This window comes from Xenopus tropicalis, chromosome 1 (genome assembly GCF_000004195.4).
Source record: "Xenopus tropicalis strain Nigerian chromosome 1, UCB_Xtro_10.0, whole genome shotgun sequence".
NCBI classification, from domain to species: domain Eukaryota; kingdom Metazoa; phylum Chordata; class Amphibia; order Anura; family Pipidae; genus Xenopus; species Xenopus tropicalis.
The window spans coordinates 19,477,265-19,500,545 of record NC_030677.2 but is presented as its reverse complement, the minus strand read 5'-3'; the positions used below and the strand labels follow the sequence as shown (position 1 = coordinate 19,500,545).

Here is a 23,281-nt window from a genome sequence, read left to right as displayed (position 1 = left end):
GTCTTTGTAGAGGGAAGAAGCACACCAATATGCCGGCAATGCCTTTAACTCATTTTATTATTATTATTAACTCATTTATTGCAACAAAAAGCACAAGCTTTCGGGGGATAGCCCCTTCTTCAGGTGCAGTACATGTACATGTGAAGATACATGTGTTTAGCAGAAAAACAGTCCTCCATAAACATAAGTCCCATATATACCTGTTGAGAAAAATCAGTTAAAAATTAGACACTTCCAAAGGCCTATATAGACAATGCACATACCTGCCTGTCTTACTAAAGAGCGAGAAAAAAACATGTCACGGTATCTTGTTTGATAAATTCTAAAGTGCTACAACTGTTTCATTTTCTATTTCTGCAACAGGAAAAAGAAGCATTAGAACCTTCTTATAGAAAACATTTATAGTTACGTTGTTCATTAAACCCTTTTGGTTGTTCTGTATCTAATAGCCTCATCCACTGATTTTCTTTTTGCAACTAAAGCTTTACTCTGTCGCCCCCTATAGGGAGTGGTTTAACTCTCCAAAACCAAGTTGACTTTTAGGGGGAGATCTATTAAGACACGAACGCTTGGAGCGTATCTCCAGCGATTTTTTCGCGCTTGCGCGACTTTTTTGTACGCCCGCGAGATTTTTCGTACACTTGCACAAAAAATTAGGAAAGGTTCTGCTGCTGTTTACAATCATTCGGTACGAAAATTTCGTTACTTTCGGATCGCCAATACGCTATTATCGTGACTAATACGATTTTTTCGTAAGAATTTTCGTGATATTTGTGATCTTCAGAAAATATCGTATCCAATCCGAATTTTTCCCATTCAGGATTCGAACTCGTGTTTTAATGAATCGGCCCCTTAGTATGTTATAAAATGGCCAATTCTTAGCAACATTTCATTTGGTCTTCATTTTTAATTTTTTTTATAGTTTTTTAATTATTTGCTTTCCGAAGCCCATAAACTCTTTTGTGGTTTATCATGTGAAAACTCTATGGGGAAAATTTTTTTTCCATGAGTTTTCATGCGATAAACCATGAGATAACTTTCTAATAGTTTAAAGTTCGATTCCCAGTGCGTCCTGGCAGTTGGAGGAATGTTTGATGCCAAAATAAGGTTTCACTTCTCAAAATCACTTTACACACTTTTTGTTGCACATTTGTTGGGATTAATTCAATAATTTGGATTTATAGACCTGTTTGGGCCCCTATATGCACAAAGCCATATTTAAGATGATTTATGTTTCTATATTATAGGGCTGCATGGCATCTGCTGTGATTTTTTTTTTATTAATAATGCAATAGTGTTTTGCAATCCATCTGTCTAGGCGTAATTCTAATTTAGATACAGGGAAAATATTTATTGCATTTTGTGCTGTGCGAGAACATACTATGCAAACTGTAATCACTGGGAGCCGGGCTTCTTAGAAACCCAGTAATGTGGTTAATGTTCCCATCATGCTACGTCCTCTTAAATATTTCAGATAGTTCTGGATTTCTGTGCATCCATGGGATCTGCTGGGGTTTCACTGCCTCCTCTGCAAACTAAACAGATTCATCCAGAAAAATGTAATTGCCCAATGATATCATAACAGCAATAAAAGCTTGCATTTCAGATATTTGGCACTGAGACGGCTTTCTGCACAAAATATCCCAGCTATCTAATGTTTTATAGGGTGCATTTTACTGCAAATGCTAAATAGCTAACTAACTAGATGTTAGATAGATAGATAGATAGATAGATAGATAGATAGATGATAGATAGATAGATAGATAGATAGATAGATAGATAGATCATAGAGATAATAGATAGATAGATAGATAGATGATAGATAGATAGAAAGATCATAGAGATAATAGATAGATAGATAGATAGAAAGATCATAGAGATAATAGATAGATAGATAGACAGACAGACAGACAGACAGACAGATAGATATATAGATAGAGCAAATATATGGATAGATAGATAGATAATAGATAGATGATAGATAAATAGATCATAGAGATAATACTGTATATAGATAGATAGATAGACAGACAGATCAAAGATATAGATAAATAGATAGTTAGATAGATAGATAGATAGATGATAGATCATAGATATAATAAATTGATAGATAGATAGACAGACAGACAGACAGACAGACAGACAGACAGACAGATAGATAGATAGATAGATAGATAGATAGATAGATAGATAATGGATGATATATAGATAGATAGATAGATAGATAGATAGATAGATAGATAATGGATGATATATAGATAGATAGATAGATAGATAGATAGATAGATAGATATAGCCTACACTGTAGGGGATCCCAGCATAATTGTGTCACTGGGCCACATCCCCTAGCACTGAGTTATATAGTAGCCTATAGGCAACCTACAGTTCGGATAAAAATATGTTTTTTGCACTCAGCACATGGAAAAGGGTTATACTTAAACTTTTTGTAACATCTGGGGGTCTCTAATCACTGCCTTTTTTTAGCAGGGCCATCCCTAGGCCAATTAGACCTATTGGGCACCCATGGGGGCCCCACACCAGCAAGCACATAAAGCTGTCCTGCCCGCCCCAACAATAATTGCCCAATAATGCTGCTATGTGTTCTGGGAAATGAAACACAAAGTGGGCACTACATTTATACTGCTACCCCAGGGGACACACTGTCTATAGTGAGCTTAAGGGGCCAATAATCACACTCTATATAGTCTCACACTGTATACAGTATGCTTGGTGTGTCAGTGCCCAGTGCTTGGGGTCAATAATCACACTGTATATATTATGCTTGGTGTGTCAGTGCCCAGTGCTTGGGGCCAATAATCACACTGTATATAGTATGCTTGGTATGTCAGTGCCCAGTGCTAGGGGCCAATAATCACACTGTATACAGTATGCTTGGTGTGTCAGTGCCCAGTGCTTGGGGCCAATAATCACACTGTATACAGTATGCTTGGTGTGTCAGTGCCCAGTGCTTGGGGCCAATAATCACACTGTATACAGTATGCTTGGTGTGTCAGTGCCCAGTGCTAGGGGCCAATAATCACACTGTATACAGTATGCTTGGTGTGTCAGTGCCCAGTGCTTGGGGCCAATAATCACACTGTATATATTATGCTTGGTGTGTCAGTGCCCAGTGCTTGGGGCCAATAATCACACAGTATATAGTATGCTTGGTATGTCAGTGCCCAGTGCTTGGGGCCAATAATCACACTGTATACAGTATGCTTGGTGTGTCAGTGCCCAGTGCTTGGGGCCACATTGTGCCAAGAAATGTTGGGGGCCAATGGAACAAGAGAAAGAGAGGTGGAAGGGCAGGGTTACACCATCAGCAACAGAGTGAGAGGCAGGGACTATTTGCCCCCCCAGCCCTGGAACCCTGTGCCAGCTAAATAGGGCCCCCCCCAAAATGGTCCCAATTGGGCCCAACTCTGATTTTTATAATGCAAAATAGACCCCTTAGAGCTTATAGCTTTACCCCTTTTCCAACTACACATACAAGTACATTAGAGGGGATTATAGGCAGTTGGGGGATGTTCTTTTTTCCCATAAAAACAATCAACGCACCAGAGGCCCCCCCTTTAGATTAGATTAGAGGAACGGAGCTTCCATTTGAAGCAGCGTAGGGGGTTTTTCACGGGGAGGGCAGTGAGGTTGGGGAATGCCCTTCCTAGTGATGGGGTAATGGCAGATTCTGTTAGTGCCTATAAGAGGGGCCTGGATGAGTTCTTGATCAATCAGAATACCCAAGGCTATTGTGATACTAATATCTACAGTTAGTATTAGTGGTTGTATATATAGTTTATGTATGTGAGTGTATAGATTGGTAGGTGTGCGTTAGGTGTGCTGGGTTTACTTGGATGGGTTGAACTTGATGGACTCTGGTCTTTTTTCAACCCTATGTAACTATGTAACTATGTAACTATGCAACAAGAATGAACCTCCTGTTCTTATGGATCGGCCTAGCAGGGGCAGGGCATGGGAATGCAAGCTCTTCTGGCAACTGTTCACGGTGAACATGTGAGGGCCTGATTGGTGATTACTTGCATGAGTGCAGTTGCCCGTAGCAACCAATCCAGTTTTTGTGTTCAGATTCTTACTGATAGAAGACAAATTAGAACTAAGTGGTTATTAGGGGGCTGCAGTTTTCCCCTTAAATTTTGCACCCAGACAGACATGGTTTTTTTTTTAATGACTACACAGTATTATTTCCCTGAATTACGGGGGAATAATAGGTGACTGCAAAGTAGTGTGCCCGCAATTTGCAAGTATAGGTATGGGATCTGTTATCCAGATGGCTCTCAGTTTCAGGAAGGCCATCTCCCAAAGACTCCATTTTAAGCATTTAATTACATTTTTTTAAAAATGATTTTATTTTTCTCTGTAATAAAACAGTACCTGTACTTGATCCCAACTAAGATATAATTACCCCTTATTGGGGGCAGAACAGCCCTATTGGGTTTATTTCATGGTTAAATGATTCCCTTTTCTCTGTAATAATAAAACAGTACCTGTACTTGATCCCAACTAAGATATAATTACCCCTTATTGGGGCAGAACAGCCCTATTGGGTTTATTTCATGGTTAAATAATTCCCTTTTCTCTGTAATAATAAAACAGTACCTGTACTTGATCCCAACTAAGATATAATTACCCCTTATTGGGGGCAGAACAGCCCTATTGGGTTTATTTAATGGTTAAATGATTCCCTTTTCTCTGTAATAATAAAACAGTACCTGTACTTGATCCCAACTAAGATATAATTACCCCTTATTGGGGGCAGAACAGCCCTATTGGGTTTATTTCATGGTTAAATGATTCCCTTTTCTCTGTAATAATAAAACAGTACCTGTACTTGATCCCAACTAAGATATAATTACCCCTTATTGGGGGCAGAACAGCCCTATTGGGTTTATTTAATGGTTAAATGATTCCCTTTTCTCTGTAATAATAAAACAGTACCTGTACTTGATCCTAACTAAGATAGAATCAATTCTTATTGGAAGCAAAACAATCCTATTGGGCTTATTTTTGTTAAAATTATTTTTCTAGGTATGACAATCCAAATTACAGAAAGACCCCTTATCCAGGAAAACCTCAGGTCCCAAATATTCTGAATAATAGGTATCATACCCTGTAATTTTGTAAAAACATGATGCAACTTGTATTAGCAAATTATCCATCTTCTTGACATTTATTAAAGTGTCATAGGAAAACATGTTTTTTTCAAAACCCATCAGTTAATAGAGCTTCTCCAGCAGAATCCTGCATTGTAATCTGTTTTTCCCATGGAGCTAGCCATATTCTTCATTTCCCAGGGTGCCACAGCCATGTGACCTGTGCTCTGATAAACTTCAGTCACACTTTACTGCTGCACTGCAAGTTGGAGTGATATCCCCCCCCCCCTCCCAGCAGCCAATCAGCAGAACAATGGGAAGGGAGCAAGATAGCAGCTCCCAGTAGGTATCAGAATAGCACTCAATAGTAAGAAATCCAAGTCCGGCTTGGGACTCCTCCAGTTACATGGGAGTAGGAGAAACAATAGGTTAGCTGAAAGCAGTTCTAATGTGTAGCGCTGGCTCCTTCTGAAAGCTCAGACTCAGGCACACTTTACTGCTGCGCTGCAAGTTGGAGTGATATCCATGGGCGTCTGCAGAAAATTTTCCAAGGGGGGTCAAGTAAGCTAGCATCATCCTGCAACAGACAAATATATATATATATATATATTTTTTTTTTTTTTTTTTTGCAGGATGATACTAGTTTACGTGTGTCTGTATGTAAAAATATACAATTGTAATTAAATATATTTTAATTAATGAATACATTTACAACTGTTAGTGCCTTTTACAACTACTCTGCTCTACTCAGCTACCTACTATTCACATAATTCAGTACTCAGAAACACACATTAGATGGATCAAAATTATCATGCCACATAAAAAAGCCCCCAATTGCCCCCATGTACCAGTGCCAACAGCCATCATATTGCCCCCATGTATTTGTGCCAGCACCCAACATATTGCCCCCATCTGTACTGTGCCAGCAGCCAAGCACCCCTCATATTGCCCCCATATGTACTGTACCAGCAGCCAAGCCCCCCTCATATTGCCCCCATATGTACTGTACCAGCAGCCAAGCCCCCCTCATATTGCCCCCATATGTACTGTGCCAGCAGCCAAGCCCCCCTCATATTGCCCCCCCATCTGTACTGTGCCAGCAGCCAAGCCCCCCTCATATTGCCCCCCATCTGTACTGTGCCAGCAGCCAAGCCCCCCTCATATTGCCCCCCCATCTGTACTGTGCCAGCAGCCAAGCCCCCCTCATATTGCGCCCCCAGCAAGGCCCCAGCATCTGTACCTGTGTCAGCAGCCAAGCCCCCCTCATATTGCGCCCCCAGCAACTGTACCTGTCAGCAGCAGCAGTGCCTCGAAATCCCAGTCCCAGGTGCCAGTCAGCCAAGGCCAGCAGTCCTGCTCACTCAGCCAGCCCACACCACAACCGACCGCCGCCGCACCCAAGCGCCTTCTGCGCCTTCTGGCGCCTTGTGTTTCAAAGACACGCATGTGTAGGGGGGGCGTGCCCAATACGCATGCGTGTCATGGGCGCACGGAGGTAAGCGCCGCTCCAGTATAGGGAAGGGTGGGAAGGTGGTGCCTGCGCTCAGTTCCTGGGACCTTTAGAGGGGGGTTTGGGCGGCGGTTTTATAATGGCCAAGGTGGGGATATAAATAATGTTACAACTAAAAAAAAAAAAAAAAAAATTCTTCTCCCCCTTCTCCCCATTTTTTTTGCTACTTTTCCAGGGGGGGGCAAGTGCCCCCTCTTGCCCCCTTCTGTGGACGCCCATGGTGATATCCCCCCCGCCCCCCAGCAGCCGATCAGCAGAACAATGGGAAGGGAGCAAGATAGCAGCTCCCAGTAGGTATCAGAATAGCACTCAATAGTAAGAAATCCAAGTCCGGCTTGGGACTCCTCCAGTTACATGGGAGTAGGAGAAACAATAGGTTAGCTGAAAGCAGTTCTAATGTGTAGCGCTGGCTGAAAGCTCAGACTCAGGCACACTTTACTGCTGCGCTGCAAGTTGGAGTGATATCCCCCCACCCCCAGCAGCCGATCAGCAGAACAATGGGAAGGGAGCAAGATAGCAGCTCCCAGTAGGTATCAGAATAGCACTCAATAGTAAGAAATCCAAGTCCGGCTTGGGACTCCTCCAGTTACATGGGAGTAGGAGAAACAATAGGTTAGCTGAAAGCAGTTCTAATGTGTAGCACTGGCTGAAAGCTCAGACTCAGGCACACTTTACTGCTGCGCTGCAAGTTGGAGTGATATCCCCCCACCCCCAGCAGCCGATCAGCAGAACAATGGGAAGGGAGCAAGATAGCAGCTCCCAGTAGGTATCAGAATAGCACTCAATAGTAAGAAATCCAAGTCCGGCTTGGGACTCCTCCAGTTACATGGGAGTAGGAGAAACAATAGGTTAGCTGAAAGCAGTTCTAATGTGTAGCGCTGGCTGAAAGCTCAGACTCAGGCACAAGGCACTGAGATGGCGCCTACACACCAATATTACAGCTACAAATACATTTGTTGGTTCAAGAATAAAAGTTTAAATGTCAGAGTGAATTATTTGCTATGTAACAGTGTAAGAAATAAAAAATGACGGAATCTCTTGATTAGATTGTGAGCTCTACAGGGCAGGGGACTTGCCTTCTAACACATCTACTTATTAATCCCCATCTGTTTGATTAATGTATTATTTAATGTATATGACTGAATACACAAGTAGCCCACATACATACACAGTGAATACTGCAGCTCTGATGCCGACACAAGGGCTGTAGATCAGGGAATGTGCTGCTGGAGGCTGAAGGCACCAAGGGGCGAAGGCGAGGAAACTTGTGAGCAAAACTGGATTTCAATTTTTAATAATTCAGAATTTTGAATGAGGACAAATTGCAAATATGTTTATAATATCCTACGCATGTTATTTCTGTTTAAGTCCCCCCTTTAATTAGTTCCACATCCCCAAGAGCATAGAAACATTAAAAACATGAATACATTTTTTGTGTGGAAATATTAAACAACAGATCAGATAAATAGTTTTTTTTTTGCCATAACAATGTGTCTATTTTTGTTCTTTAAATCATATTTATGTGTAAATATTTATTTAACTTAAATGGGAGACGTAACAGGGTAATATGTCACCTTTCTTGAATAATGTGTCGCTTATGAAATGTGAGGTCCCAAATGATCGGGTTCTGCGCTCCAGCTGAGACTTTGTGCCGGGCCGAGTGCATTCCCAGTGCTATTAGCCTGCATTGTTCATTAATACCCGGAACAAATGACAGATTGAGAGCCGGCAGATTTGATAGATGACTCCATGCTGATCCTGACAGGTGAAAAATGTGCTGAAATTAATATTTCAATAAAAGAATGCATTTTAAACTTGTTTTCAGATAGAATATACTGTTGGGAACAAAGGGCCTGATTCTATTCAGTGAGACAAACTTATCTCATGGTGAAAACTCGTGACTAGGGATGCACCAAATCCAGGATTCGGTTCAGGATTCAGCCTTTTTGGCAGGATTCAGATCTGGCGGATTCCAAGTGCCTGGCCGAACCAATCCAAACCCCTAAAATCCTGTGACTTTTGGTTATGTAAACATGGAACATGCAAGGATTCAGATTTGTTTTGGTATTCGGCTAAAGGTGGCCATACACACTGAGATCCGCTCGCTTGACAAGGTCGCCAAGCAAGTGGATCTTCTCCCAATATCCCCACCTACGGGTGGGAGATAGCAGGCTAATTCAGCCTAATTCAGTCGTTTGGCCCTGGGGCCAAACGATCGAATTAGAACGATGGGTATAGGCGAAGTTGGTTCGGGAACTGCATCAAGGAGCCGATGCGGTCCCCAATCCGACTAGATTTTTAAACCTGCCTGATTGATATCTGGCCGATCAGGCAGGCCTGTTGTTACACGAGCCAATAAGCTGCGTCGGTCTAAGGGGACGAAATTGGCAACTAGCCCGTGTATGGCCACCTTAAATCTTTTACGAAGGATTTGAGGTTTGGCCAAACCTAAAAATAGTGGATTTGGTACATCCCTACTAAAGGCAACTTATGTTTTCAACATCGAGGGTCCTTCCCAATGAAATTCATTTGGATTTCCCATATGAAAAAAACAGCACCTTCATTTTGGTATCCTAACTGCCATTGGGCCAGATTCATTTTAGTGAGAAAAACGTTTATCAGGTGAAAACTCAGGGGCGAGATTCAATCTGAGATGCGATTCAGTTCAGAAAAACGTATCTCACGGTTTAGTACGTGAAGACTCTATTACAGTCTATGGGGAAAAAACTGGAATTAAATTAGGAGAACAGTTGTTTCTCCTCAAATTCTTTTGCCAGGCATGGATTCGTGGCGAAATTCTGCATTCCACCACCAGTGAATTTTTGGTGAAACTGCGTCAAAACTTCACCGAGAAAAAAAACATTGCGTTTCGAGCAAGAAAAAATTTTTGCACACTTAAGAAACAATTGTCACACATTTGAAAGCTGGAAAGATGTAGAAAAGGAAGGCAAATGATGCAAAAAAAAAAAACTATATGAAAAAAATAAATAATGAAGACCAATTGCAGTACTGCCAAGGTGAACCACCCCTTTAAGACCTTAAGACTGATCTATTGATAGGTTATATATATATGTAGATGGCAAATGTATCCTCTGTTGATAAATATACAGATATTAAAAGACACCCAGATGTTCCATAAACCTTATAAAGGCGCGAGGCCACAGGGTGGAGGCTTTTCAGCAGGTACAAGCAGGTATTGAGTCATGTATGGGACTAGGCTGTTTTAGTTTATATAGTTTTATAGCTCTTATCACTGTAATATAATAAGCGCTGAGTTGGACTCTTGACAAGAGTTGGACACAGATCTGCCAGTATAACAGTGCTATGTGGGCTTAAACAATTAACCAACATGACCCCCAGTCTCATAGAGTATATAAATAGTATTTTAATAGCACATAGAAACCGTATATCCAGTGCCGTACATAGAGCTCTGTAACCTGTATCCGACCTCCCATATGCAACATATAGAGCAATGGCTTCATGGTCTCATTTTCATAGAGACGCCAAAACCTTCAGGATTAATGATTTCTCCTTCTGATTAGCCATGATCTGCCGCGTCTTGGGGGTCAAGCTTAGCTGCCTACTACTCAACATCATATCCCTCTGGGGAAAGGGGAATAGTCTTAGCAACATCGCATCTATCAAATCTGTAGGTGCTCGGATCATTATAAAAATTGAATCTTCCAATAAAACCACAAACGCAGATACCTGCTTTTTGTGGTTTCCAAGTGTCGCTTTCCTTACTTATCATGGAATAAAACCTGTGTTGGCTTTTAGAAATGGATTGCGCCGCACGTCAAATAATCTAGCAGGACGTCAAGCTGTGCGATTGAACTGAATCAAGTAGTACAGAGGAAAATTGGCAGTATTTTTAGCCATACATTTGGGTAATAGGGACGACTGCAAATCAGCTGAAATTAAGCCTTTTAGCTGGAGCCACAAAGGTTATTCTATTTATGTGTATTTTGTTAAAGGGAAAGGGGCAACTGAAATGATATTTTTGGTTGATGACACTTGGAATTAGACTTAGTATTGAACTAGTCTTTATTTTGTCTATATGTATATATATATTTATAATTCAAATATTCAAATACTGTGTTCTTAAAAAAAAGGGTGTTCCATATCCACAAAATTAGGAATATGGGTGAATTAAATAATGAGAACTTAGATTGTAAGCTCTACGGGGCAGGGACCTCCTTCCTACTGTGTCTCATACCACATGGCACTATATACTGTATATATTTATTGTATTTATTTATTTATTATATCACTTGTCCTCCCTGTGTGTAATTTTGTATTCTTGTACAGCGCTGCCCTTGTGGCGCTTTATAAATAAAGTTATACATACATACAATAAATGAAAAGAGTTCTATTGGCAGTCCCGAAACATTAGTGAAGTAATTGCCTAGACTTAGAAGGAAAAACTATACCCCAAACAATGTAGGTCTCTATAAAAATATATTGCTCATATGTAAAACCCTGCTTCATCTAAATAAACCATTTCCATAAAAATCTACTTTTTTTAGTAGTATGTGCCATTGGGTAATCCTAAATAGAAAACCGCCATTTTAAGTACTAAGGGCCGCCCCCTGGGATCATAGGATTCACAGTGCACACAAACAAGCCAAGGCACACATACATGCTAGGCCCCATCAGCCAATGAATGGGCAGAGTTCTGTCTTTTACTCCCACACTACTTCCTGTTACAGTTAGAGCTGCATTATTTCCTGTCAGCTGATCTCTGAGGGAGCACACAGCGCATCACTAAATGGCGGCTCAAGGGAAAGGATGTAAAAGGGCAATATTTACTGATATATATATTCCAGTTTGGTGAGATTCTTTAATAGGTCACTTAATATGATATAAACTATCTGCTGGATAAGTATTCATTCTGGGGGTATATTGTTCCTATAAAGACAACAGAAAGAGCAAAAGGGCAGTAAAGAGTAGAGATATTGGAATGTGTTTCCAAAAGCTTTATATTTTAGTATCAGATGTTAAACATTATCCTAGGAAATGATTGCAGAAAAGTGCACTAGAACAGGGTAAAAATTCTCCCCAAGTCATTGACTGTAGATTCAATTCGTAGAGCACAATCTGTAGTAGGGTTGTTACCTGCCCGGTTTCGACCTGGGCAGCCCTGGTTTCGGGAAGACTGCCTGCGTTAAAACAGATCAATATCTTGTAGAACAGATCAACATACCGATGTTTTAGGGCCCTACATTGAATTTGTTGTGGGGCCCAGTAACATCTAGTTACACCACTGGGGCCTTATTTACGCCTTGTATTGGTCAGTAATTGTATCTAATTTGTATGTTTGAGGTATACCGCTTTATATTGTATATTAACAACACTAAACAGAGAGATAACCAGGCCCAGATTTGTGGCGAGGCCACAAAGGCCCGGACCTAGGGTGGCACAAATTTAAGGCCGCCCCGCCGCAACAAAATTTTTAAATTTGGCTCCCATACGGAGCAATGGGGACCTCTCCCCACTGCTCCATATGGGACTTTAAATGTTTGCGCATACGCACTTGCGCTCGCAGCCAGGGGGAGGTGTTCGCACATGCGCACACAGTGGGGGGGCGACCAATGGGTGCGGCCTTGGGGCACCAAATGACTGTTTGCTGATATATAAGATATTAGGAAAGTTACCATAGGGGAGTTAGACAAGGGCTCATAGCAGAAGGGGAGAATTTGAAGAAAAGAATAGAAATGGGAGAATGGCAAATAATGGTTATGGGCAGAGCACAACAGAAAGAAAAAGGAGACAAAAGTGAGGAATAACATAGAAAAATGGAAGTGTGAGAGGGGCGTATAGAGCAGCTGAAGAGTAGAAAGAGAAGCTGAAGATGAAATAGGGAGAATGAGAGAGCGGAACTGGCTAGTAGCTGGTTATTGGGGGCTGAACCAGTAGTCGATAGGGACTGCTATGCACTGGTGTATTTGGTGCTATTGGTGACAACCCTCTGCAATAAAGTCAGGTTTTGGCCATAAATATAACATTGAAAAGCAATGGCCGATGTTGGAGTCCAGACGTCCATATCAAGGGTCTAATGCCGCAGCCCCATTGTGCCCAAAGGAGTGCAAGTCATTTAGAACCACCAATCATTCATTCCGCCATTTCTAGTGTTAAGGAATTCCATAATATGATTGCACTTATAGTAAAAAAAAATCATTTTATACTGAAAGTTCCTTTCTGTGATAAAATGACTCCTAAATTGATATATTCTGGTGGATTTCAAAGAAGCTGTAATACTCTAAGGACTTGTATAGCCTCAGCTTAAAACATCAGGTTATATACTTCAATATTCTAAACTGCACCAGTGACGTCACCCAGTTTAACCAATCCCAATTGTGCTTCCATTTGTCTGTACTAGACTAATTTTTATTGGCTAATGCACCTGTGCAATTTAGCACTTACTTTAGATGCTTAAAGATTTCTAGTAGTGTTTGAGTTCCAGAATGAACAGGGGCAGATCTGGAAGAAGATGTGTATGTCTAGAGGTATTAGTGAACGCTCAGTGAAAGGTAAGTGTATTTAATTCACGGTGCAGTTTATGAAGGAAGACTTTCCCTTTAGGGTGAGGCTTAATCAGTGGCTCAGAGCTTTATTGACTAATCCAGTTTGTTGATGCAAATAACCTCTCCTTTCTTTCTTCTATTATTGATCTTCTTTTACTACCAGGGCTTTTTTTTTAAAAAAATTTACTTAACAATTAAAAAAATTTAAAACCTCTCACATTTTTTGAACTGGCAGTGCCATTATTTTGAAATATACGAACTGCATCCTATGTACGGTGTCATCTCATTTAGTGTGTGATGACATTTTCATTAGCTAAGATTGATACGCAAGTCAGCCAGTTACATGTGGTATTAATCAACATGTTGCTACACACAATGTAAAAGCGCACAACTACAGTGTCATCACTTTCTTAAATCACAGGAAAGGAGATTCTTTAGTATCTGTTTTTTTCTTAACCCATTGCTGGAGTCTGTTGTACTGTTTTGGTTATTGGAAGTAGCCATTGAAGACTAGTTTTAGTTGACATTAATATTCAGGTGTAGGGGTCCATAGGGTTAAGCCCCTATGACTTGAAATCCCTTATTAGTTGTAAATGCCCTGGCTTTAGCCAGCTAAAAGCTAGGCCTAATTTAGAGTTGGAAGGGGGAGTTGTTTCCCATTCAAGGATAAAGGGGAGCTCCACCCAAATACAGCTTAAGTTTTTTGAAAAGTAAACATCATTTTAAGCAACTTTGCAATATACATTAATTAAAAAATATGCAGCCTTTTCATTTTGGGTGGGGCAATTAGTGAGTAAGGGCCTACAAATTGATGATGTGAGGGTAAATGATGGTGAGTTGGTAGTGTGGCTACGGAAATCCAAAACGGACATATGGGTAAGGGGTTGGTTATTGGCCTGTATGGTATTCATTGGGGGATAGCATGTCCGGTGGGTGGTGTGACAAGGTATCTCAATGTCAGGCCGGGCTTGGGGGGTTCGTTGTTGGTGCACAAGGATGGAAGCCCATTATTGCATTTCCAGTTTCTTAAGGAATTAAGGAAGGGTTTACAGGTGGTTGGTGTGAGGCCAAAGAAGTTTGGCACTCACTTATTTTGAACTGAAATGAAGACAGAGGCTGTGCATCTGGGTCTGGGAGAAGAGATGGTCATGAAGATCAGAAGATGGGAGTCCAGGAGATTTAGAACCTATATATGGCCAGTACTGGTGGTTTAGTTTAGTATGTTATAAGAAAAAAAAGTTTGTAAGATGTGGGTTAAGAGTTAGGTTATTGTAATTTTTTTAAAGTGCAATGGTGGTGTGGCTGATCGGCCTCTCTTTTATCTACCGAGCCAGGAAGAGGGCCTCACTTAAGAAAAAACGGCTTGCAGCTGGGCTTTCCGGATGGCGTGGTCAAGTTCCATTGGGTTTGTGTTGGAGGCATGCTGTGGCCGGCAGTATGGTCTACTCTGTGTCAGCATGCTAGGGTGGGTAGGTGCCCAAATATTCTGGTGATTCATCCTGGGAGAAATGACATGGGTCTGGTCCCCCAAATGGAGCTGGAAGAAGCAGGATTTGGACAGGATAAAGCATATGTTCCAGGATCAGTGGTGGTATAGTCTAATATGGTGCCTAGGTTGGTTGGGCGGCATGCCAGGATGCCAGGTATCAGGACAAGATAAAGTGGAGCCGGGGGAGAATAAATATGATGTTGTCCACATTAGCTAGGTGATCTGGGGGCATGGTGGTGAGGCACAGAGCGCTCGAGGACAGGTTGCTGGGTTATTACTTGCAGGACGAAGTTCTACAGTCAAATGTTGGCTTTGATCTGTTTTTGTTAGCAGTAGGGGAAGGTATAGAGATGGCCATGGGGGTTAAGGGGTCATGTCTGTGGCAGGAATAGCTTGATTCTGAGCCACAGGGGTAATTGAAATGGGCAGTTGATAAGGTGTAGGGGTTAATGGTGGGCTTGGGGTCCTAGGGAAGGTGCATCATTTTGGATAGGGTTTGGACAGTAGGTGGGACACAGGCTCCAGGTGGGAGCTCAGGGTCAGTTATCTTAGGAGGATGAGTGGAGTTGGTTACTGCTGTTTAATGTACCAACTGTGATGTTACAATAAGTTTGATGTTATATAGAAATGTATATACTAATAAAGTATATGTTAACTGCATGTTATTAAACACTGCAGCCTTTTCTTTCCAACACAAAAAAAACAAAGGTTACACATGTATACAAAAATCACATTTTTAGAACTAATAAGGTTTTTTTTATTAAAGAAGAAATATATGTTTAAAAATATTAGAAATATTAAAATATATTGACTGCTAAGATTTATGAGTAACCAAATTGCAACAGCAGAAATCCACCAGTTTGGCAGGATCATTATACTCTGGGCATAATTAGAGTTTTTATCTAAATAAGGAGGAGTGTGTCTCGGTAGGCCTTTGCCATGGCATTCTGGCTTTTCAAATGAAATTGCAATACAGAAAACACAGAAATAGCAAATTAAAGTGAAATATAAAACTAATTTTGGGAATTCCATAATACAAAAATGTCACTCCAATATACATTCATTAACATTTGTAAGTTATAAGTTATTTGTAAATTTTCTTTCTATTAAAACCAATGGGCTAGATTATTTTCCATAGACTTCAATGGAGTTTTTAGGTGATAAACCATGAACTACAGTTTTCTTGTCAAATTGAAAATGGACCTATATCTCTTTGGTCGAGTTTGGTAACTACTGGGCCACTGGGCCAGATTTAGTTAGACACATCTAATTCATTTTTAGATTTTCCCATAGACTTTAATGATCCCCTTTTTTACTTGTGAGTCACATTCAGATGTAAAAATAGAGTTGGGGAGCAATGCAAGCATGGAAAATGTTCTTTGGGGGCTGCCAAATAAGGGCTGTGATTGGCTATTTGGTAGCCCCATGTGACTGCAGGAGGCTCAGCTTGGAGTGAAACTGTTTCTTTGGACTTCCAAAACTTGCTCCAAGCCAGAGAATTGAAAATGGCATCTACTTTGAGGCCACTGGGAGCAACATAAAAGGGGGTTGTGAGCACCATGTTGCTCCTGAGCCGCTGGTTGGGGATCACTGCAATAGACCATGAAACAAAGTTTTCTCATCAAATTGAACCTGTCCCGGACCTAGAGGGGGACTGCCTTCTGCTACCTACAGTCTCAACCAAAGAACAGTTAAGGTGGCCATACACGAGCAGATCCGCTCGCTTGGCGATGTCGCCAAGCGAGCGGATCTTCCCCCGATATCCCCACCTACGGGTGGGCGATATCGGGGACCATTTAGGTAAAAAAAATAATAATCCGATCGTTTGGCCCTGGCCGATCAAGATCTGGCCAATTTCAGGCCAGATATCGGTCGGCCAGGCCGCTCTGCTCTCCCCATACACGGGCCGATTAGCTGCCGAATCGGTCCAAGGGACCGATATCGGCAGCTATAGTCGGCCCGTGTATGGCCACCTTTAGAGAGCAAGTTTGGGCTCAGTGTTTATTTGTATTGCTTAAAACAACAAGTTAACCAACATGGCAATGTTTTCATCTATCTATAATGTTTTCAGTTAAAAGGTGCCCTTGCCATATGCTGTTACACTTGAACAGATGGAACACAACATCCACACTTAAAATGGCTCCTGGTGAACCAAAATGTTGTGTAAGCCATGATAATGAAAAAATGAACGACTGGGCGTATTCCTGAATCAATGTCTATTTACATGTGTGAGGTGGAACATGAAGACCAGGTAGACCAAAATCAGACTGACCTACCAGAGTACCAGAGGCTCTCCTGGCCGGCCCAGGCCAGTGTGGTTGCCAGCCTATGAGAATTCCCAAGGCCCATCTTTATTTACTTATTTCCACCACTACAACTTATTTCTAATCAATCTATAGTGTCATTTTTTCTGGTGGGTCGTTGGAGACCCAAGTGACACTGAAGAAGACCAGCACTGCAAGGTCCAAGAAAGGACACTTGTGGCAAGTGTTCTGACTCTAGCTGCCCTACCAAAAGTTGGATCACAAAGCAAACCAGTGCCCTATCATTTTATTAGTGCATTGACCCTAACAGGTAAAATTATACCTGTTACTTGGCTGTTTTTCCTCCTCATAGTTGCTTTGGGGCAGATGTCAAAGCCCTTAATCCAAGCACCCAAGCTAGAAAAACTCACACACCCACTGATCTCCACAAAGGTATCCATTGCTGTGACATTTTCAGCTAAAGGTTGGCTGTGATTCCACCAACACTAGAGCGTATCCAAGCTCCGCTGGTTTTGGAGCACCATGGGTGGTCAACTTTTCTCTCCATATCTGTCTGTCTGTCTCAGATGGTCAATTCCCCATAGTTACTCAGCATTCTCAAGGGAAAAAACTGTTGCTTTTGTATATGGCTGTATTTCAGTGAAACAGAATTACTCCGACAGCTCGCTGTGACACATGGGCCCCAGGGGAAATGTTTTGCATGGTGATGGCAGAAATAAATACATGAAGAGATCAGAGGGATTTAAGTTTCTCAGATACTTTCTGGATTTGCTCAGTGGGCAGAACTGTGCACTTAGTGATTTTCTCAGAAAACATACGGATGAGATCTGAATTTAAAACAGATAAAAAATCTCATACATATTTTTGGTGCTTTTCAGTTAGTGTTTAGATTGCTTACAACCTGCATGGAAATGTGTCATGAAACAGTAGCAACATGCAGATGGAGCAAATTTGATACGGACATTGGGCCTCTTTATCTCTCCATCTATTGATCACTCCCTTTTCTATTGGAATGAAATTTCTGACATATTGAGCCAAAACGGAAGCTGCCAAAGTCACTCTAACAATACAACTTTTTTAATTTTAGAAATTCCCAAATACACTGAAATTTCTCCCCATATTTCTCCTGTTCAGATGATCAGAAGCCTCATAGGAAAAAAAACTGCTGAGCTGTGTAAAGAAAGTTCCCATAATGCCTCACTCCTGCACTAAGACCAAGACCAGTGTACATGCTCAGTGTGTAAGACTATGAAGAAGCTTCCTGCTGATTGGCTCAGATCCACATTCCTAAGGGGGGGAGTGAGTTCTTAGCATTCTTGAGGGAGGGGGGAGCAGGAGAGGGGAGAGCTGCGTGTCGCTGGCACAGGAAAACAGACACAACAAATCCTGTATTTCTTTTGACAGAGGACTCAGTGCAGTGTTTCAGTGAGTGCTTATGGCTGTATTTACATAGAGCTTTCTGATAAAGCTTACTGAGTTTGTACCTTTCCTTCTCCCTTAAACTAAATTTGCTCCATCTGTAGGTATTACTCTTGTTTTAATTTCCATATTAGTGTACAGGGTTGCTAGGAGGGTACATAAACCAGAAAGACTCAAGTAATGGCTTTTTCTAGAGTAGTATTTTGCCTTATTTGCTTTACTGCATCTCCTTATAATCATTTATATTGATATTCAAATATTTCTGTAGCAGTCATCCTGGTTTGGTTTGCATAGTGTCCAGCATATAAAATAATCATTCAACCCAACAGGTTTAGCATATTAAGTGACCTATTAAAGAATCTCACCAAACTGGAATATATATATCAGTAAATATTGCCCTTTTACATCCTTTCCCTTGAGCCGCCATTTAGTGATGGGCTGTGTGCTCCCTCAGAGATCAGCTGACAGGAAGTAATGCAGCTCTAACTGTAACAGGAAGTAGTGTGGGAGCAAAAGGCAGAACTCTGTCCATTCATTGGCTGATGGGGCCTAGCATGTATGTGTGCCTTGGCTTGTTTGTGTGCAATGTGAATCCTGTGATCCCAGGGGGCGGCCCTTAGTACTTAAAATGGCAATTTTCTATTTAGGATTACCCTACACAGGTATGGGATCCCTTATCCGGAAACCCATTATCCAGAAAGCTCCGAATTACAGAAAGCCCGTCTCCCATAGACTCCATTTTAATCAAATAATTCAGAATTTTGAAACTGATTTCTTTTTTCTCTGTAATATAAAAACAGAACCTTGTAATTGATCCCAACTAAGATATAATTAATCCGTATTGGATGCAAAAGAACCCTATTGGGTTTATTTAATGGTTAAATGATTCCCTTTTCTCTGTAATAATAAAACAGAACCTGTACTTGATCCAACTAAGATATAATTACCCCTTATTGGGGGCAGAACAGCCCTATTGGGTTTATTTAATGGTTAAATGATTCCCTTTTCTCTGTAATAATAAAACAGTACTTGTACTTGATCCCAACTAAGATATAATTACCCCTTATTGGGGCAGAACAGCCCTATTGGGTTTATTTAATGGTTAAATGATTCCCTTTTCTCTGTAATAATAAAACAGTACCTGTACTTGATGCCAACTAAGATATAATTACCCCTTATTGGGGGCAGAACAGCCCTATTGGGTTTATTTAATGGTTAAATGATTCCCTTTTCTCTGTAATAATAAAACAGTACCTGTACTTGATCCCAACTAAGATATAATTACCCCTTATTGGGGGCAGAACAGCCCTATTGGGTTTATTTAATGGTTAAATGATTCCCTTTTCTCTGTAATAATAAAACAGTACCTGTACTTGATCCCAACTAAGATATAATTACCCCTTATTGGGGGCAGAACAGCCCTATTGGGTTTAATTAATGTTTTCTTTTTTTAGTAGGTATAGAGATCCAAATTACAGAAAGACCCCTTATCCGAAATACCCTTGGTCCCGAGCATTCTGGATAACGGGTCCTATACTTGTAGTACAAACTACTAAAAAGTATATTTTTATGAAAATGGTTTATTTAGATGAAGCAGGGTTTTACATATGAGCTGTTTATGCAATATAATTTTATAGAGACCCCTACATTGTTTGGGGTATAGTTTTCCTTTAACCATATTATGAATGTACAACAATAGTTGGACCTCCAAGGGGAGCTTGAAAAAAGTCTGACAACCATTGTTCTGGACTAAAGAGAAACTGACATGGATGGTCTACAATATTATTATATATGCTTGGAAAGTAATGGAAGCTCAGCATAGATATATCCGGTCTTACTGGGTGGACATAGAGCAGTTAAAGCTGAATATTAATTTGAACAAACGTGAATTTGATAGATGAAACTATAGAGCAAGGACAAGCCATGCCTGGAATGAATAACTGGAGCTACACCACATTAATCCGGCTACACTAAGCTCCATGTCGGGTTAGGAACAATTTTTTTGTAAATGACACAGTGTAAATATAGTGGCTCCCAATTTCCTCTCTATAACATGGAGTTTAGACGAGATATTTCTCACGTAAAGGGGTGTTTTGCATTGGAAAATTCACCATCATTTCTAACATTTATGTTTCAACCACGCTGCTTGCCTGTCTTTCAGAACAAACCCACCAATCAAAACCCTGGAACTGGCCATTTGCACTCAGTCTCCAACCCACTCCCAACCCACACATCTTTTCTAATACATAGTTATATATTGTTGTGTTGATCCTGTTTCTTTCTTTTCTTTCCTTTACAGACAAAGTCAAGTTCTAAACTTGTGGATTAGTGAGCAGGGCCTCCGGAAGAGGCTGAAGACAAAGCAAAGAGGGGGTACGTCAGTAGGAAATAATCCATTTCATGGCAGTATGGATGTTGACAGGGAACAGTGCTTTCTATGAAAATATAATTATAGTATCCATGTTTATATTACGTACATGACGGAAAACCTGTGCTGCTCAAAAGTCACCTTGTTGCTAAAAGAAAGGCAAATATGTTCTGTTCTATTTAATATATAGCCTTCTGGATTTCTTTCTATAATCCAATAGGTGGCCAGGAAATGTTTTTGGGAAGACGTCATATGACTTAAACCATTCCCTAAGTGTAACTCTAAAAATAGCTGAGTTCTACCATTCCGATCCGACACATCCATCCGGCAGGAGATGGGCCTACAGGTCTGATTTCACATGTTAATATTGAATATAAATATACACAAAGCATTCGCTTTATATTCAACTTGTAGCACCAAGCGAAATGTGATTAGCTTCCTAATCCTGTGAAAAGACTGAGGGCACTTCAGGAATAATAATAACGGCGGTACCAAATAGGGAAACAGATGACTGACACGTTGAAGTATTACTGCGCAAAGGGGATGGGGGGGGGGGGGCTGGTATTAAAATGCAAAGATATCTTCTCAGAAAAGAAATAATGTGTATCAAATAATAAATGCATAGAGAGAGATAGAGAGAAAGAGAGAATGACGGAAAGAGAATATTCCTGTGGTTAGAACTGACTGCTGCATTATTGATACTGGCAATGCGCTGATTGGAGGAGCTCTCCATCAATCAAAGACAGTAAAAGTCAGTAACAGTGTCAAAGCAGCAGAAAGCAGGATAAAAAAAATTCTGAGATATGAAAACTAGTGCAGTACAACTTGACAATTTCCCGGACCACATTTGACTCTGATCTGTCTTTTCCCAATTGCCAACCAAACTGGTCCAAGGTTACCCCAAGTTTTGCTGCCCTATCTAGTGACATTCAAGAAAGGCAGAGTATATGTGGTCATATTACCAAAGAGGACAGGGACAGACCCTTCAAAAAGTCCTTCAGGTCCCTCCTTTAGGGATATCAGAACCCACCTGACCCTTGAGTTTTGCGAGTTTAGGGATGACCCACACATTACTAAGGGAGACATGTGGCATCAGGGTATATATATTTATAGGTTTACCTTGACGTGGTATGGTGGCTTACCAATCTTATGATCATAATTTTGTAACTAAAAACCCCTGTTTTTTGTCAATATACTGTATGCACTAGCATGAAACTAACAGACAATTTACTTATGAAACAGGGGACCAGGGAATGTGCATTGATCAATCCCTTTTTCTTTTTGTATGTTTGTAGTTAATTTGGCCAGATCAGTTGCACTTCCATTGTATTTGTACACTTTATTTAGCCTTGGAGTGCTCCCACAACCTCTTTTTGTGTATTTATATATATATTTATAGAGGTCACAGCTAATATCCTTATAAAATAATGAGCAGTAGAACTTTTTCCCTTACAACATACAAGGGCACATGTACGTCTGCAAGTGCAGCAAGAAAAGTGAAGTTTCTAGAGCAATCGCCCCCCAATCGTCCCACAATGCAGCATTTTTTGCCAGAAATGGACTGAGTGCTCCCTCAGCAAATCATATACAATAGTGCAAGAATCTGCCTGGCAACATTTCTGGTGTATGGCATGCCAGTGGTGTCCTTTGCCTACTGACACTGGGTGCTAAGGGAACCCTGGAGCTACTGTCTGGTCAGGAGGTTCCAGTAGCTTCAGGGTTCCCCTCAATAGGCGTAACAGCACCCGATTCAGATCAGAAGGCAGGAAGGGCTCAGCGGCACCGAGCTCAACTATACGGATGTGCAAGAATCGCATTTTGACACAAGAAATTGTTTTTATGTGCAACTGACTTCAGGGAAACTGCTGGGACCTCAAAGTCCGTAAAGCGTAAATGAGCCCTATGGTTGTGTTCTTAGCTCAAAGTATATAAAAGTCATGTTCTATTTGAAAATGAAATAAGGTACAGGTGCTATTTGATGTCTAAATTGATTTTATGGTCAGTTTCCCAGAGATAGTTGGGGAAGCACAGGTAGAATGTGCCTTCCTTATTGCTCCCACTGATATTGGCCATGTTGGCAGACATGATTACAGCTCTTCAGCCTTAGCCGGGTACCTTAGAGTTACTGCTTTCCACAGGTTCTTCAGGCCAAAGATACAGTTCTCCTTTGCAGAGAAGGGGGGTTTGATTAAGGCTGCAGGTTGGTGCTGACAAAACATCTCCTCTTCTTTCTACTTGAAGACAGTGACATTTTTATTGCCTTCATCTGCCCACAGAAAGGAGAGAAATATCTCCGGCAATTTTTCTTTCTTTCTGTGAGAACCTGACGGCTGTATTTTGTCTCTAGCAGTCAGTCGACCTTAAATTATGGGCTAGACTGGGCGCTGGCATTCTATCAGCCGGTCAACTTTTAAATTATGGATTAGACCAAGTGATTTCTTTGTCACTTTTATGTACAGGTTCTGCCAAATATTGTTTGTAGCTGCCTTTCAAGCCACGGTATAAAGCTTGATGTGAATCATTAGATTGGGGTGTATAGAGACCACGCTTTTCTTTGTTCTTCACTTTATATTAGAAAGTTTCAAACTAAGCACTG

At 40.9% G+C, this 23,281-nt stretch overlaps 1 protein-coding gene across 1 annotated transcript in view; it reads left to right on the top strand.

Moving 5' to 3' along the window:
- Positions 1–23,281, top strand: part of ctbp1 (C-terminal binding protein 1) — a 277,705-nt gene that overhangs the window by 24,940 nt on the left and 229,484 nt on the right. The window contains exon 2 of the mRNA XM_031898493.1: positions 20,617–20,690. The gene's annotated coding sequence lies outside the window, so the exon portion shown is untranslated. The remainder of the gene's footprint in view (positions 1–20,616; positions 20,691–23,281) is intronic.